At 39.7% G+C, this 14,898-nt stretch overlaps 1 protein-coding gene across 2 annotated transcripts in view; it reads left to right on the forward strand.

Annotated features, from left to right (window-relative positions):
- CCDC191 (coiled-coil domain containing 191) overlaps positions 1–14,898 on the forward strand; it is a 91,124-nt gene that overhangs the window by 74,873 nt on the left and 1,353 nt on the right. The gene's annotated exons all lie outside the window — the stretch shown is intronic.

A 14,898-nucleotide genomic window follows, 5' to 3' on the forward strand; every position in this document is an offset into this window, starting at 1 on the left:
GCATTGTTGAGAAGACTAAACAGGGTAACATGGTACCTCACTTAGCACTGCTTAGCCCCCAAATAATAGCTATGTTTTATTTACTGTCGATGTTCGAGTGTTGTTATTAAACATCCTATTTGTCCACCTTTATTTTCTTTCTGTTTCTCAGCTGCCATGTACAGACTGAGAGATTCACTGGGACAGTTGCCCAGTGTGGCGCAGGACTGCCAGAGAGGGTGTTCACACACCCCAGAGAGGAGGGGGGCAGTCTCAGGATTTCCATTTTCAGGCAAGAAAACAGAAGCTGCAAGTAGCAGATTGATTTAGTACACAAATACCAAATGATGGAGCCTGGGCTCTGAGTCAGGCTCTCTGACTCCAGACCATTCTCCTCTTCTTGTAGCCCACCTCCTTCGCCAGTTTTCTAATTCAGTCTTGTTTGTAAACTGTAAGATACGGTAGTAAGATAGTGGTCCTATGCAGGGCTTGAAGTTAGGAAATCAATATGGGAATTCATGCATTCAACAAGAAATAAATTCTCAGCCAGTTTCTAGTTGATATAAAAGCATCACCAGGGGTGGCTCACTCAGGTTGTGAGTCTACCTTCAGCTCTAGTCGTGATCCCAGGGTCCTGGGATTGAGCCAAGCCCTGCATTGGGCTCCCAGCTCAGCAAAAAGTCTGCTTCTCCCTCCCCCTACTTATGCACTCTCTGTCTTCCGTCTCTCTTGCTCACTCTCTCAATTAAAAAAAAAAAAAAATCTGGGGCGCCTGGGTGGCTCAGTGGGTTAAGCCACTGCCTTCGGCTCAGGTCATGATCTCAGGGTCCTGGGATCGAGTCCGCATCGGGCTCTCTGCTCAGCAGGGAGCCTGCTTCCCTCTCTCCCTCTCTCTGCCTGCCTCTCCATCTACTTGTGATTTCTCTCTGTCAAATAAATAAATAAAATCTTAAAAAAAAAATAAATTAAAAATAAATTTTAAAAAAAATTTAAAAAGAAGAAAAATCATCACCAGGACTTGATGGCTTCCATCTTAGCTCCGTCCTCCATGGCTGACCCCTCCACGGCTCCTCAGACAGACCTCGTGGCTTCCTTGGAACTTTCACACAAGCTGATCAGTGCACCTCCCTGACTACCCAGTCTCCATATCCCTGTCTAGCCACTGTCCCACCCTGTTTTCTTCATAGCACTGAAGACTGTCTGAAGTTACACATTTATTTATTGTCTGTCCCTCCCAACAGTAGAAGTGCCGCATCTTACTCAGTGCTGTGTTCCCAGGTGGTGGTAATGCCCAGTACAGGTGCAGAGCGGGTACTGTGATACTCGGTCCGGAAATGAATGGATGCATTTTCTTGCAGGAGTGACCCTATTGTTTAGTCACGGGTCTTTTAAAAGGAACTTTTAAAAAGAACATTTAAAAATTGATATTCAAGTTCTTATTCAATGTTATATGAATTAAAGAACATTATCTAGAATAGTTGTGGGGGAAAGGGAAGGAAGGAGAGACATTTATTAGTGTGAGGCCTCATCTTAAAAGTTCAGTAACACTGAGATGATCCTAATAAGAACATGAGGCATAATCTTACATATTTATATCACTTCTCAATGTATTAATTTATAATTACATAGAGAGTTACAATCTGTAAATCTGGAATTTTATACTTGGTGGGACAAGATGTCAGCTGGACCTAGGTGTCTCATCATCAGTACTCCCGCGAGAGCTCAGCTGTGGAGTTATCCCGCGAGAGCTCAGCTGTGTGCTTGTCCGGCTCCTCGTGCATGAACCAGTAGATTTTTTTTAATATTATAGATACTGTTCTATTTGTCTTACATATGTGATGGCACTGGATAAATGACATCTCCATGACTGAGCAATTACTATTATTATCCTCATTGTTTAAATCCAGTATAATTAATATGCAGTGTTAGTTTCAGGTGTACAATATAGTAATTCAACAATTCTATACTCAGTGCTCATAACAATAAGTGCACCTCGTTAATGAAAATTAAAGGGGCTTATTAGAGAAATCTCAGAGCCTTTAATATATTAAATGTGCACTCTGAGTCTTTAACAGAACAAATGTGTACTTTTTGCTAAACTTTTTTATTTTTAATTTAAATTCAATTTAGTTGACATAGATTAGTTTCAGAGGTAGAGGTCAGTGATTCGTCAGTGGCATATAATATCCAGTGCTCATTACATCAAGTATCTTCCTTAATGCGCATCACCCATTTATCTCATTCCCCCACCCACCTCCTCCCCAGCCACCCTCTGTTTCCTATAGTTAAGAGTTTTTTATGGATTGCTTCCCTCTCTGCTTTTAATCTAATTTTTCCTCCCTTTCCCCTGTATTCATCTGTTTTCTTTCTTAAACAGTAAATGCACTCTTAATCCCCTTCACCTGTATCACCCATCCCCATAGCCCTCTCCCCTCCGGCAACCGCCAGTTTGTTCTTTGCATTTAAAATTCTGGGGCTTTTTTGTTGTTGTCTCTTTCTTATTTTTTAAATTCCACATGTAAGTGAAATCATACGGTATTTGTCTTTCTCTGACTTACTTTACAACTTTATACCTACCCTCTAGATCCATCCATGTTGTTGCAAATGGCAAGATTCCATTCTTTTTATGGCTGAATAATATACCATTATATATGTGTGTGTGTGTGTGTGTGTGTGTGTGTGTTTTGTTCGTATAATACACACACACACACACACACACATACACACCACATCTCCTTAATTTATTGTATTGCTTCCATATGTGGCTATTGTAAACAGTGCTGCAATAAACGTGGGGGTGCTTACATTTTTCAAATTAATGTTTTTATATTCTGAGTAAATACCCAGTGGAGGGGTGCCTGGGTGGCTCAGTGGGTTAAAGCCTCTGCCTTTGGCTCAGGTCATGATTCCAGGGTCCTGGGATCGAGCCCCGCATCAGTCTCTCTCCTCAGGAGGAGCCTGCTTCCTCCTCTCTTTCTCTGCCTGCCTCTCTGCCTACTTGTGATCTCTGTCGAAGTCAATGTACAGAAATCAGTGGCTTTCTAATACACTAACAATGAAAATACAGAAAGGGAAATTAGAGAATCGATTCCATTTACTATAGCACCAAGAACCATAAGATACCTGGGAATAAACCTAACCAAAGAGGTAAAGGATCTGTACTCGAGGAACTACAGAACACTCATGAAAGAAATTGAAGAAGACACAAAAAGATGGAAGACCATTCCATGCTCTTGGATCAGAAGAATAAACATTGTTAAAATGTCTATACTGCCTAGAGCAATCCATACTTTTAATGCCATTCTGATCAAAATTCCACCAGTATTTTTCAAAGAGCTGGAGCAAATAATCCAAAAATTTGTATGGAATCAGAAGAGACCCTGAATCGCTAAGGAAATGTTGAAAAACAAAAATAAAACTGGGGGCATCACGTTACCTGATTTTAAGCTTTACTACAAAGTTGTGATCACCAAGACAGCATGGTACCGGCGTAAAAACAGACACATAGACCAGTGGAACAGAGTAGAGAGCCCACATATGGACCCTCAACTCTATGGTCAAATAATCTTCGACAAAATAGGAAAAAATATACAGTGGGAAAAAGACAATCTCTTCAATAAATGGTGCTGGGAAAACTGGACAGCTATATGTAGAAGAATGAAATTCGACCATTCTCTTACACCGTACACAAAGATAAACTCAAAATGGATAAAAGACCTCAATGTGAGAAAGGAATCCATCAGAATCCTAGAGGAGAATATAGGCAGTAACGTTACCTCTTCATATCAGCCACAGCAACCTTTCAAGATACGTCTCCAAAGGCAAAGGAAACAAAAGCGAAAATGAACTTTTGGGACATCATCAAAATCAAAAGGTTCTGCACAGCAAAGGAAACAGTCGACAAAACAAAGAGGCAACCCACGGAATGGGAGAAGATATTTGCAAATGACAGTACAGACAAAAGGTTGATATCCAGGATCTATAAAGAACTCCTCAAACTCAACACACACAAAACAGACAATCATATAAAAAAATGGGCAGAAGATATGAACAGACACTTCTCCAATGAAGACATACAAATGGCTATCAGACATATGAAAAAATGTTCATCATCACTAGCCATCAGGGAGATTCAAATTAAAACCACATTGAGATACCACTTTACACCACTTAGAATGGCCAAAATTAGCAAGACAGGAAACAACATGTGTTGGAGGGGATGTGGAGAAAGGGAACCCTCTTACACTGTTGGTGGGAATGCAAGTTGGTGCAGCCACTTTGGAGAACAGTGTGGAGATTCCTCAAGAAATTAAAAATAGAGCTTCCCTCTGACCTTGCAATTGCACTACTGGATATTTACCCCAAAGATACAGATGTAGTGAAAAGAAGGGCCATCTGTACCCCAATGTTTATAGCAGCAATGGCCACGGTCACCAAACTGTGGAAAGAACCAAGATGCCCTTCAATGGACGAATGGATAAGGAAGATGTGGTCCATATACACTACGGAGTATTATGCCTCCATCAGAAAGGATGAATACCGAACTTTTATAGCAACATGGACAGGACTGGAAGAGATTATGCTGAGTGAAATAAGTCAAGCAGAGTCAGTCAGTTATCATATGGTTTCACTTATTTGTGGAGCATAACAAATACCATGAGGACAGGGGAGTTAGAGAGGAGAAGGGAGTTGAGGGAAATTGGAAGGGGAGGTGAACCATGAGAGACTATGGACTCTGAAAAACAATCTGAGGATTTTGAAGGGGCGGGGTGTGGGAGGTTGGGAGAACTAGGTGGTGGGTATTGGAGAGGGCACAGATTGCATGGAGCGCTGGGTGTGGTGCAAACACAATACTGCTACGCTGAAAATTTTTAAAATTAAATTACAATAATAATAATAAATTAAATAAATAAATAAAATCTTTTTTTTTTTTTTTAAGTAAAAAAAAAAAAAAATACCCAGTGGAATTACCTGATCATAGGGTAGTTCCATTTTTAATTTTTGAGGAACCTCCGTACTATTTTTTACAGCAGTTGCATCAGTTTGCATTCCCAACAGTGCACAAGTGTACCTTTTTCTCCACATCCTTGCAACATTTGTTATTTCTTAGGGTTTTAATTTGCATTTCCCTGATGATGAGTGATGTTGAGCATCTTTTCATGTGCCGTTTGGCCATCTGTATGTCTTCTCTGGAGAAATACATCTTCATGTCTTCGGCCCCATTTTTTAATCAGATTGCTTTTTTGTGTTGAGTTGTATAAGATTTTTATATATTTTGGGCACTAATCCCTTATTGGATATATCATTTGCAAATATCTTCTCCATTTTGTAGGCTGTCTTTTTGTTTTGTTGATTGTTTCCTTTGCAGAAGTTTTTTATTTTGATGTAGTCCCAATAGTTTATTTTTGCTTTTGTTTTTCTTGCCTTAGGAGACCTATCTAGAAAAATGTTGCTGTGGCTGATGTCCAAGAAATTACTGCCTATACTCTCTTTTAGGATTTTCATGGTCTTAGTTCTTACATTTAGGTCTTTAATCCATGTTAAGTTTTTCTATACGGTGTAATTAAGTGGTCCAGTTTCTTGCTTTTGCATGTAGCTGTCCAATTTACCCAACACATTTGTTGAACAGACTGTCCGTCCTTTCCCATTGCATATTCTTACCTCCTTTTTTGAAGATTAATTGCCCATATAATCATTGGTTTATTTCTGAGCTCTCTATCCTATTCCATTGGTCAGTGTGTCTACTTTTGTGCCAGTACTGTACTATTTTGATTACCACAGCTTTGTAGTATATCTTGAAATCTGGGATTGTGATACCTCCAGTTTTGTTCTCTCTCAAGACTTCTTTCACTATATGGAGTTTTTTTGTGGTTCCATACAAATTTTAGGATTATTTGTTCTAGTTCTGTGAAAAATGCTGTTGGCATTTTCATAAGGATTGCATTCAATCTGTAGATTAACTGAGTTGTAGGGACATTTTTAACAATATCTGTTCTCCCAATCTATGAGCTTGGAATATCTTTCCATTGGTTTGTGTCATCTTCCATTTCTTTCATTGCTGTTTTATAATATTCAGAATACAGGTCTTTCACCTCCTGAAAGTTATTTCTAGGTATTTTATTATTTTTGGTGCACTTGTAAATGGAACTTTTTTCTTAATTTCTCTGTCTGCTACTTCATTACTGGTGTGTAGAAATGCAATGGACTAATGTATATTGAATTTGTATTATGCATCCTTATGAATTCATTTATTCTACTAATTTTTTGGTGGAGTCTTTAGGGTTTTCTAGAGGTAGTATCATGTCATCTGCAAATAGTGAAAGGTTTATCTTCTTCCTTACCAATTTGGATGATTTTTATTTCTTTTTCTTGTCTGATTGCTGTGGCTAGGACTTCCAGTATTATGTTTAATAAAAATGGTGAGAGTGGGCATCCTTGTCTTGTTTCTGATTTAGGGGGAAAGCTCTCCATCTTTCACCATTGAGTATGATGTTAGCTTTGGATTTTTCATGTATGGCCTTTTATTCTTTCCTTCTCTCTCTTTCCTTCCTTCCTTTCTTTCATATCTGGCCTTTATTATGTTGAGGTTTGTTCCCTCTACACCTGCTTTGTAGAGAGTTTTTATCATGAATGGATGTTGTACATTGTCAAATACTTTTCATTTTTTCTGTATTTACTGAAATGATCACGTGGTTTTTAATCCTGTCTCTGATTTTAATCCTGTCTCTAATCAATGTATCACATTGATTCTTTTGTGAATATTGAACCACCCTTGCATCCCAGGAATAAATCCCACTTGATTGTGGTGAATGATTTTTTTCCTAATATATTGCTGGATTAGGTTTACTAGTATTTTGTTGAGGACTTTGGTGTCTATGCTCATTAGAGACATTGGTCTATAGGTCTCTTTTTTATAGTGCCTTTTTTTTTTTTTTAAAGTAGGCTCCACCCATGCCCAGCTTGAAGGCCAAAGTAGGGGTTAAACTCATGACCCTGAGATCAAGAGTCAGATTCTTAACCAACTGTGCCATCTGGGCACCCCTTTCTTGTAGTGTGTTCATCTGGTTTTGGTATTGGGGTAATGCTGGCCTTATAGAATGAATTTGGAAACTTTCCTTCCTCTACTATTTTTTGGAATAGTTTGAGAAGAATGGGTCTTAACCTCCTCTTTAAATGCTTGGTCAAACTCACCTGTGAAGCATCTGGTCCTGGACTTTTGTTTGTTGGGAGTTTGTGGTTACTGATCCAATTTCATTGTTGGTAACTGGTCTATTCAAATTTTTATTTGAGTTTTAGGAGGTTATATGTTTCTAGGATTTTATCTACTTCTAGGCTGTCCAATTTGTTGGCATATAGCTTTTCATAATATTCTCTTACAACCCTTTATATTTCTGTGGTATTGGTTATTTTTTTTCTCTTTCATTTCTCAGTCCTCTTTTTTTGTTGATGAGTCTGGCTAAAGGTTTGTCAATTTTGTTGACCTTTTCAAAGAACTAGTTTCATTGATCCTGGTGTCATTGATCTGTTCTCTTGTGGCATTTTTTGTTTTTTGTTTTGTTTTTACCTTCAATTTATTTCTGTTCTTGTCTTTATTATTTCCTTGTTTCTACTGGTTTTGGGTTTTGTTTGTTCTTTTTCTAGCTCCTTTAGGTATAAGGTTAGGTTTGAGGTTTTTCTTCCTTCTTGAGGTAGGTCTGTGTTGCTATAAACTTCCCTCTTGGAACAGCTCTGGCTACATCCCAAAGATTTTTGGACTATTTCATTTTCATTTGCCTCCATGTATTTTTTTTATTTCCTGTTTGATTTCTGGGTTGACCTACTCATGTTTAGTAGCATGTTATTCAACCTCTATGTATTTTGTTACTTCCAGATTTTTTTCTTGTGAATGAAAAGATGCATGGTATGACTTTGATCTTTTTGGATTGTTGAGAGTTGGTTTGTGTCCTAACGTCTGATCTGAGAATGTTCCATGTGCACTTGAAAAGAATGTGTATTCTGATGTTTTAGGATGGAATGTTCTGAATGTGTCTATTAGATCCATCTGGTCCAATGTATCATTCCAAGCTATTGTTTCCTATTGTTTTCTGTTTGGATGATCTTTCCATTGATATAAATGGGATGTTAAAGTGTCCTATTATTATTGCATTACTATCAATTACTTCCTTTATGTTCACTGGCGCTCTATGTATTTGGGTCCTCTCATGTTGGGTGCATAGTTATTTACAATGATCTTCTTGTTAGATTGTTCCCTTTATGCCTATGTAGTGTCCTTCTTTGTCTCTTTTTACACCAAAACACATGGTAATTAAAATGGCAAAAAGGTAGTGATAGAGAGTTTTAAGAACAAGAAAAAACTTACATACAAGGGACATCCCATAAGGCTATCAGCTGATTTTTCAGCAACGTTGCAGATCAGAAGGAAGACATGATATATTCAAAGTGCTGAAAAAAAAAATTGCAACCACAAATATTTTATTCAGCAAGGCTAATGTTTCAGAATAGGAGACAGAGTTTCCCAGACAAACAAAAATTAAAGAAATTCATCACCACTAAACTAGCCTTACAAAAAATGTTAAAGGGGATTCTTTGAATGGAAAGGAAAGTCCATAATCAGGAATAAGAAAAGTAGGAAGCACAAAAGCAATAAAATTAAGTCTATATATAAAAATCGGTCATGAAGATAAAGTATCCAAAATCTATAAAAGCTTATCAAACTCAACACCCAAAGAACAAATAATCCAATCAAGAAATGGGCAGAAGACATGAACAGACATTTAGGCAAAGAAGACATCCAGATGGCCAACAAACACATGAAAAAATGCTCTACATCACTTGGCATCAGGGAAATACAAAATCAAAACCACAGTGAGATACCACCTCACCCCAGTCAGAATGGCTAAAATTAGTCAGGAAATGACAGCTGTTGGCGAGGCTGCAGAGAAAGGGGAACCCTCCTACACTGTTGTTGGAAATGCAAGCTGGTGGAGCTACTCTGGAAAACAGCATGGAGGTTCCTCAGAAAGTTGAAAATACCACTATACAGCAATTGCACTACTGGGTATTTACCCTAAAGATACAAACATAGTGATCCGAAGGAGTATGTGCACCCAATTGTTTATAGCAGCAATGTCCCCAATAGCCAAACTATGGAAAGAGCCTAGCTGTCTATTACCAAATGAATGGATAAAGAAGATGTGGTATATATATATACAATGGAATACTATGCAGCCATCCAAAAAAACCAAAATCTTGCCATTTGCAGCAGTGTGGATGGAACTAGAAGGTATTATGCAGAGGAAATAAGTCAATCAGAGAAAGACAATTATCAGGTGATCTCACTGATAATGAGGAATTTGAGAAACAAGACAGAGGATCATAGGGGAAAGGAAGGAAAAATGAAACAGGATGAAACCAAAGAGGGAGACAAACCATAAGAGACTCTTAATCTCAGGAAACAAACTGAGGGTTGCTAGAGGGCAGGGGGGTGGGAGGGATGGAATGGCTGGATGATGGACATTGGAGAGGGTATGTGCTATGGTGAGTGCTGTGAATTGTGTAAGACTGATGAATCACAGAGCTGCCCCTCTGAAACAAAGAAAACTCAAAAAAGGGGGATCAAGAGAGTCACAGAATAAAAGAATGTTAAGTATGATACCATATATCTAAAACATGGTGGTTGGGGGAAGAAGAGAGTAAAAATCTATGGCTTTATAATGAGTTCAAACTTAAGCAACCATCAACTTAATACAAACCACTATATGCAGAAAATGTTATATGTAAACCTAATGATATCAAAAACATGTAATAGATATGCAAAAAATAAAGAGAAAAGAATCCAAGTATATCACTAAAGAAAGCCAACAAACCATGAGAGAAGGGCAAGAGAAGAAATGAACAAAGAACGACAAAAATAATCATAAAACAATGGCAATAAGCACATACTTGTCAATAATTACTTTGAATATAATAGACTACATGCTCCAGTCAAAAGACATAAGATGACAGAATGAATAACAAAGCAGACCCATCTATATGCTGCCCACACCAGACTCCTTTCAGACCTAAAGACACTGAAAGATTTAAAGTGAGGGGATGGAAAAACATTTATCCTGCAAAAGGAAGGGAAAAGAAAACTGGGGTAGAAATACCTATGAGGGACAAAATACACTTTAAAACAAAGACTGTAACAAGCAACAAAGAAGTACTTGTTATATTTCTAATATTGCCTCAATACTATAGTTCTGAAGCATTCTGGAGTCATAGGCCCCTTCATAGTAACAAGTTATATACCAAGACCCCCAGACATGCCCCCATGCTCATCCCATACAGTGTTATATAAAATGTCAAGGAGTTTTGGGACCACAGGTTAAGAACTCTTATGTTGTGACTTAAATTACATCTATTACATAAAACATCCATAGGTCATCTATCAAAACATATTTGCCAAGCATAACAATATACCCAATAACATGGTGTCTGGCTCTCATAAGTCAGTAGATCATGTGACGTAGGAGTTCCGAAGAAGGAAAGATAAATGCAGACAATGTCAGTCTGGGAAGATTTCCTCTGCGGGACTGGGGCACAGCATTTCCATTAGGGGAGAACAGTAGGAGATGAAATATGGAAGTCAGAAAGTGGGACAGTAGGCAGGAGAACTGTGAACAGAGGTAAAAGTGGGAGACAGGTGAGGACGGAGTGGGCAGAGAGCCAAGGACAGGTGGCTGTCAGTGGAGGCCTGGATGGATGAAGGAAGAAAGCCACTTTGAAGCAGCTCCACTCCTTGTAGCCTTTTAGTAAAGTTTTCACTTCCAGCAACAAAAATCAACATAATCAGAAACAGCAAATAGCCATTAGCCATAGAGTTAATGGCGGCTGTGATGCATTCTAGGATTTGAGAAGGTCAAGAAGCTAGACTAAATCCCATCTGTGCCTCAAGTTGTGAAAATACAAACTTAGCTACTCTACATTTTTGTTTCAGCTGCCTAACTTTGCTTGTAATTCCTTACACACACCATTCTGTTCTTACCTCTTTTGCCTGTACTCAAGACATGTTCTCTTCTAGAAAAAGTCTTTTGTCTGACAAAACTCAGTTCACATCATCTCTTTCAAAGACTTGTGATGCCCCTTATTACCAGACTGGGGGAGTTCCCGGTGCATATCTCCACCACGACGACGGCCCCTCACTGCTTTGAAGTGATCTTTTCACCAGGGTGACTCCCTCTTTGGGCAGAGACTGTCTGGCTTACCTTCACATCCCTAGTGTGCACGTAGTTGTGTTACCCAAAAAGGCCATTGCGGGTCTCCCCTCTGACAGCAGATAATCTCACTTCAACTTGGTATCCTCCAGAACCGTGATTCCAGAACCTGACATTAATATAATCTTTTCTCAACTAAAATTCAAGGGTGGTGGCATTCCTTGTTGGATGTGATGTTACCAGAGGGCTTTTTAAACAGTAGGCACAAGCCTGCCTCAGAGATGTTGTGGGCTCAGTTCCAGACCACTGCAGTAAAGCGAATGTCAGAATTAGCAAGTTGAGTGAATTTTTATTTCCCAGTATTTTTTTTTAAAGATTTTATTTATTTATTTGACAGACAGAGATCACAAGTAGGCAGAGAGGCAGGAGGAAGCAGGCTCCCCGCAGAGCAGAGAGCCCGACGTGGGGCTCGATCCCAGGACCCTGAGATGATGACCCGAGCTGAAGGCAGCGGCTTAACCCACTGAGCCAGTATTTTTAAAAGTTATGTTCATACTATACTATTCAATGGGCAATAGAATTATTTTTAAAAAACAATGTACTTACTTAATTTAAAAATACTTTATTGCTAAGAAGGCCATCATCTGAGCTTTCAGGGGGTCTTGATCTTTTTGCTGACAGGTCTTGCCTCTATGTTAAAGACTGCTGATTGATTAGGATGGCCGTTGCTGAAGGTTGAGGTGGCTGCAGTAATTTCTTTAAAAAGACAACAGTGAAGGGACGCCTGGATGGCTCAGTTGGTTAAGCAGCTGCCTTCAGCTCAGGTCATAATCCCAGCGTCCTGGGATCGAGTCCCACATCAGGCTCCCTGTTTGGCAGGGAGCCTGCTTCTCCCTCTGCCTCTGCCTGCCACTCTGTCTGCCTATGCTCACTCTTGCTCCTTTCTCTGACAAATAAATAAAATCTTAAAAAACAAACAAACAAAAAAAGACAATAGTGAAGTTTACTGCACCTATTGACTCTTCCTTTCACAATTTCTCTGTAGCATACAATACTATTTGGTAGTATTTTACCCACAGCAGAACTTCTTCTAAAATTGGAACCAATCTTCTCATCCCTTGTTGCTGCTTTATCAACTAAACTTATGTAATATTCTAAATCCTTTGTTGTCACGTCATCAGTCTTCACCAATAGAAGATCCCATCTCAAGAAACTACTTTCTTTCTTCATCCATAAGAAGCAACCATTCATCCATTAAAGCTGTATCGTGAGATTGCAGCAGTTTAATCCCATCTTCAGGCTCCACTTCTAATTCTAGTTCTCTTGCTATTTCCCCCACATCTGCGCTACTTGCTCCACTCCATTCTGGAACCTCTCAACCCATGAGGGTTGGCATTGACTTCTTCTACACTCCTGGGAATGTTGATATTTTGACCTCTTCCCATGAATTATGAATGTTCCTAATGACAGCTAGAATGGTGAATTCTTTCCAGAAGGTTTCCAATTTACTTTGCCTAGATGCATCAGAAGAATCACGATCTATGAGAGATATAACCCTAAGAAATGTATTTCTTAAATAATAAAGAATTGACAGTCAAAATGACTCCTTGTTCCATGGCCTGTGGAATGGATATTGTGCCAGCGGGATGGAAACATTAATCTCATTGTCCATCTCCATCAGAGCTCTTGGGTGACCAACTGCATTGTTAGTTAGCAGTCCTGTTTTTCCAGGAATCTGTTTTTTCCCCTGAGCAATAGGTCTCAACAGTGAGCTTAAGATATTCAGTAAACCATATTGTAAACAAATGTGCAGTCATCCAGGCTTTGTTGTCCCATTTATAGAGCACAGGCAGAGTGGATTTAGCAGAATTCTTAAGGGCCCTGGATTTTGGAGTGGTCAAGGAACACTGGCTTCAGTTCAAGTCACCAGCTGCCTTAGCCCCTAACAAGAGAGTCCTGCTTGTCTCTCTTGTTAGGGGCTTGAAGCTTTGAAGCCAGGCATCAACATCTACGAAGTCTTAGATGGCATCATCTTCCACAATAAGACTGTTTCATCTATAGTGAAAACCTGTTGTTCAGTGTATCCATCTTCATGAATTATCTTGGCCAGACCTTCTGGAGAATTTGCTGCTGCCCCTTCACTTTTATGTTACGAAGATGGTTATTTCCTTAAACTTCATGAACCACCTCTGCTGGCTTCCAGCTTTTCTGCAGCTGCTTCTTCTCTCAGCCTTCCTAGAATTGAAGAGAGTTCGAGCCTTGCTCTGGATTAGACATTGGCTGAAGAGAACATCATGGCTGGTTTGATCTTCTATCCAGACTATTCAGACTTTCTCCATTATCAGCAATAAGTCTGTTTTGCTTAGTATTTGTGTGTTCAGTGGACTAACACTTTTAATTTCCTTCAAGAACTTTTCCTTTGCATTCACAATTTGGCTTTTTGGCAAATGATGCCTAGCTTTTGGTCTGTCTTGGCTTTTGACATGCCTTCCTCACTAAGGTTAATCATTTCTAGCTTTTGATTTACAGTGAGAGATGTGTGACTCTTCCTCTCACTTTAACACATGGAAGCCAATGCAGGGTTATTAACTCACCTAATTTCAATATCCTTGCGTCTCAGACTAGGGAGGCCTGAGCAGAGGGAGAAAGATGGAATGGCTAGCCAAGCAGTCAGAACACACACATTTATCAGTTAAGTTTGCTGTCTCATGTGGACGTGGTTCATGCCCCCAACATCAGTGTTCACAGCAAAGGTCACTGATCCCAGATCACTGCAACAGACACCTGTGATGATGAAAATGTTTGAAGTATTGAGAGAATTACCAAAATGCAACACAGAAACACAAAGTAAGCAGATGCTGTTGGGAAAAGTGGTGCCGGCAGACTGACTCAGTGCAGGGTTGCTGCCACAGATCTTCAGTTTATAGAAAAGGCAGTATTTGCAAAGTGCGACACGAAGAGGTATGTCTGTACGTCTAAGTACCTGGGCCTCAGACCCTGTAACTGTGGTGCTGCCTTTGCTTCTCCAGCATCTTTTCCTTGAGGGCTCTGGCTTCTAGAGTCTTTGGTCCACAGGTCCTGTCTCGAGCATAAGACACAGGCTCTGATGGGATCACCTGAAGGTGTCTCATGGCCCGCGTTTTCAGAGGCCCCTGGGAGCTTTGCCCAAATGTCTCCTCACAGAGGGTTTCCCTGATTGCCTGATGGGAAATAAAAATGATCTATCAGGGGCGCCTGGGTGGCTCAGTGGGTTAAGCCGCTGCCTTCGGCTCAGGTCATGATCTCAGGGTCCTGGGATCGAGTCCCGCATCCGGCTTTCTGCTAAGCAGGGAGCCTGCTTCCCTATCTCTCTCTCTCTGCCTGCCTCTCCATCTACTTGTAATTTCTCTGTCAAATTAATAATAAATAAAATCTTTTAAAAAAAAATGATCTATCAGTCCCTCCATCCTACTTTGCCACTTTATTTTCTTCATAGCATTTCTTTTTAAAAATATTTTATTTATTCATTTGACAGAGACACAGCGAGAGAGGTAACACAATCAGGAAGAATGGGAGAGGGAGAACAGGCTTCCTGCTGAGCAGGGAGCCCTAGGCGGCGCTTGATCCCAGGACCCTGGGATCATGACCTAAGCCGAAGGCAGATGCTTATCAACTGAACCACCCAGGCAACCCTTTTCATAGCATTTCAGTCTGAATTCCAATTTTGCTCTCTGTATGTTTTATA

Source organism: Mustela lutreola, chromosome 2 (assembly GCF_030435805.1).
Source record: "Mustela lutreola isolate mMusLut2 chromosome 2, mMusLut2.pri, whole genome shotgun sequence".
NCBI lineage: Eukaryota > Metazoa > Chordata > Mammalia > Carnivora > Mustelidae > Mustela > Mustela lutreola.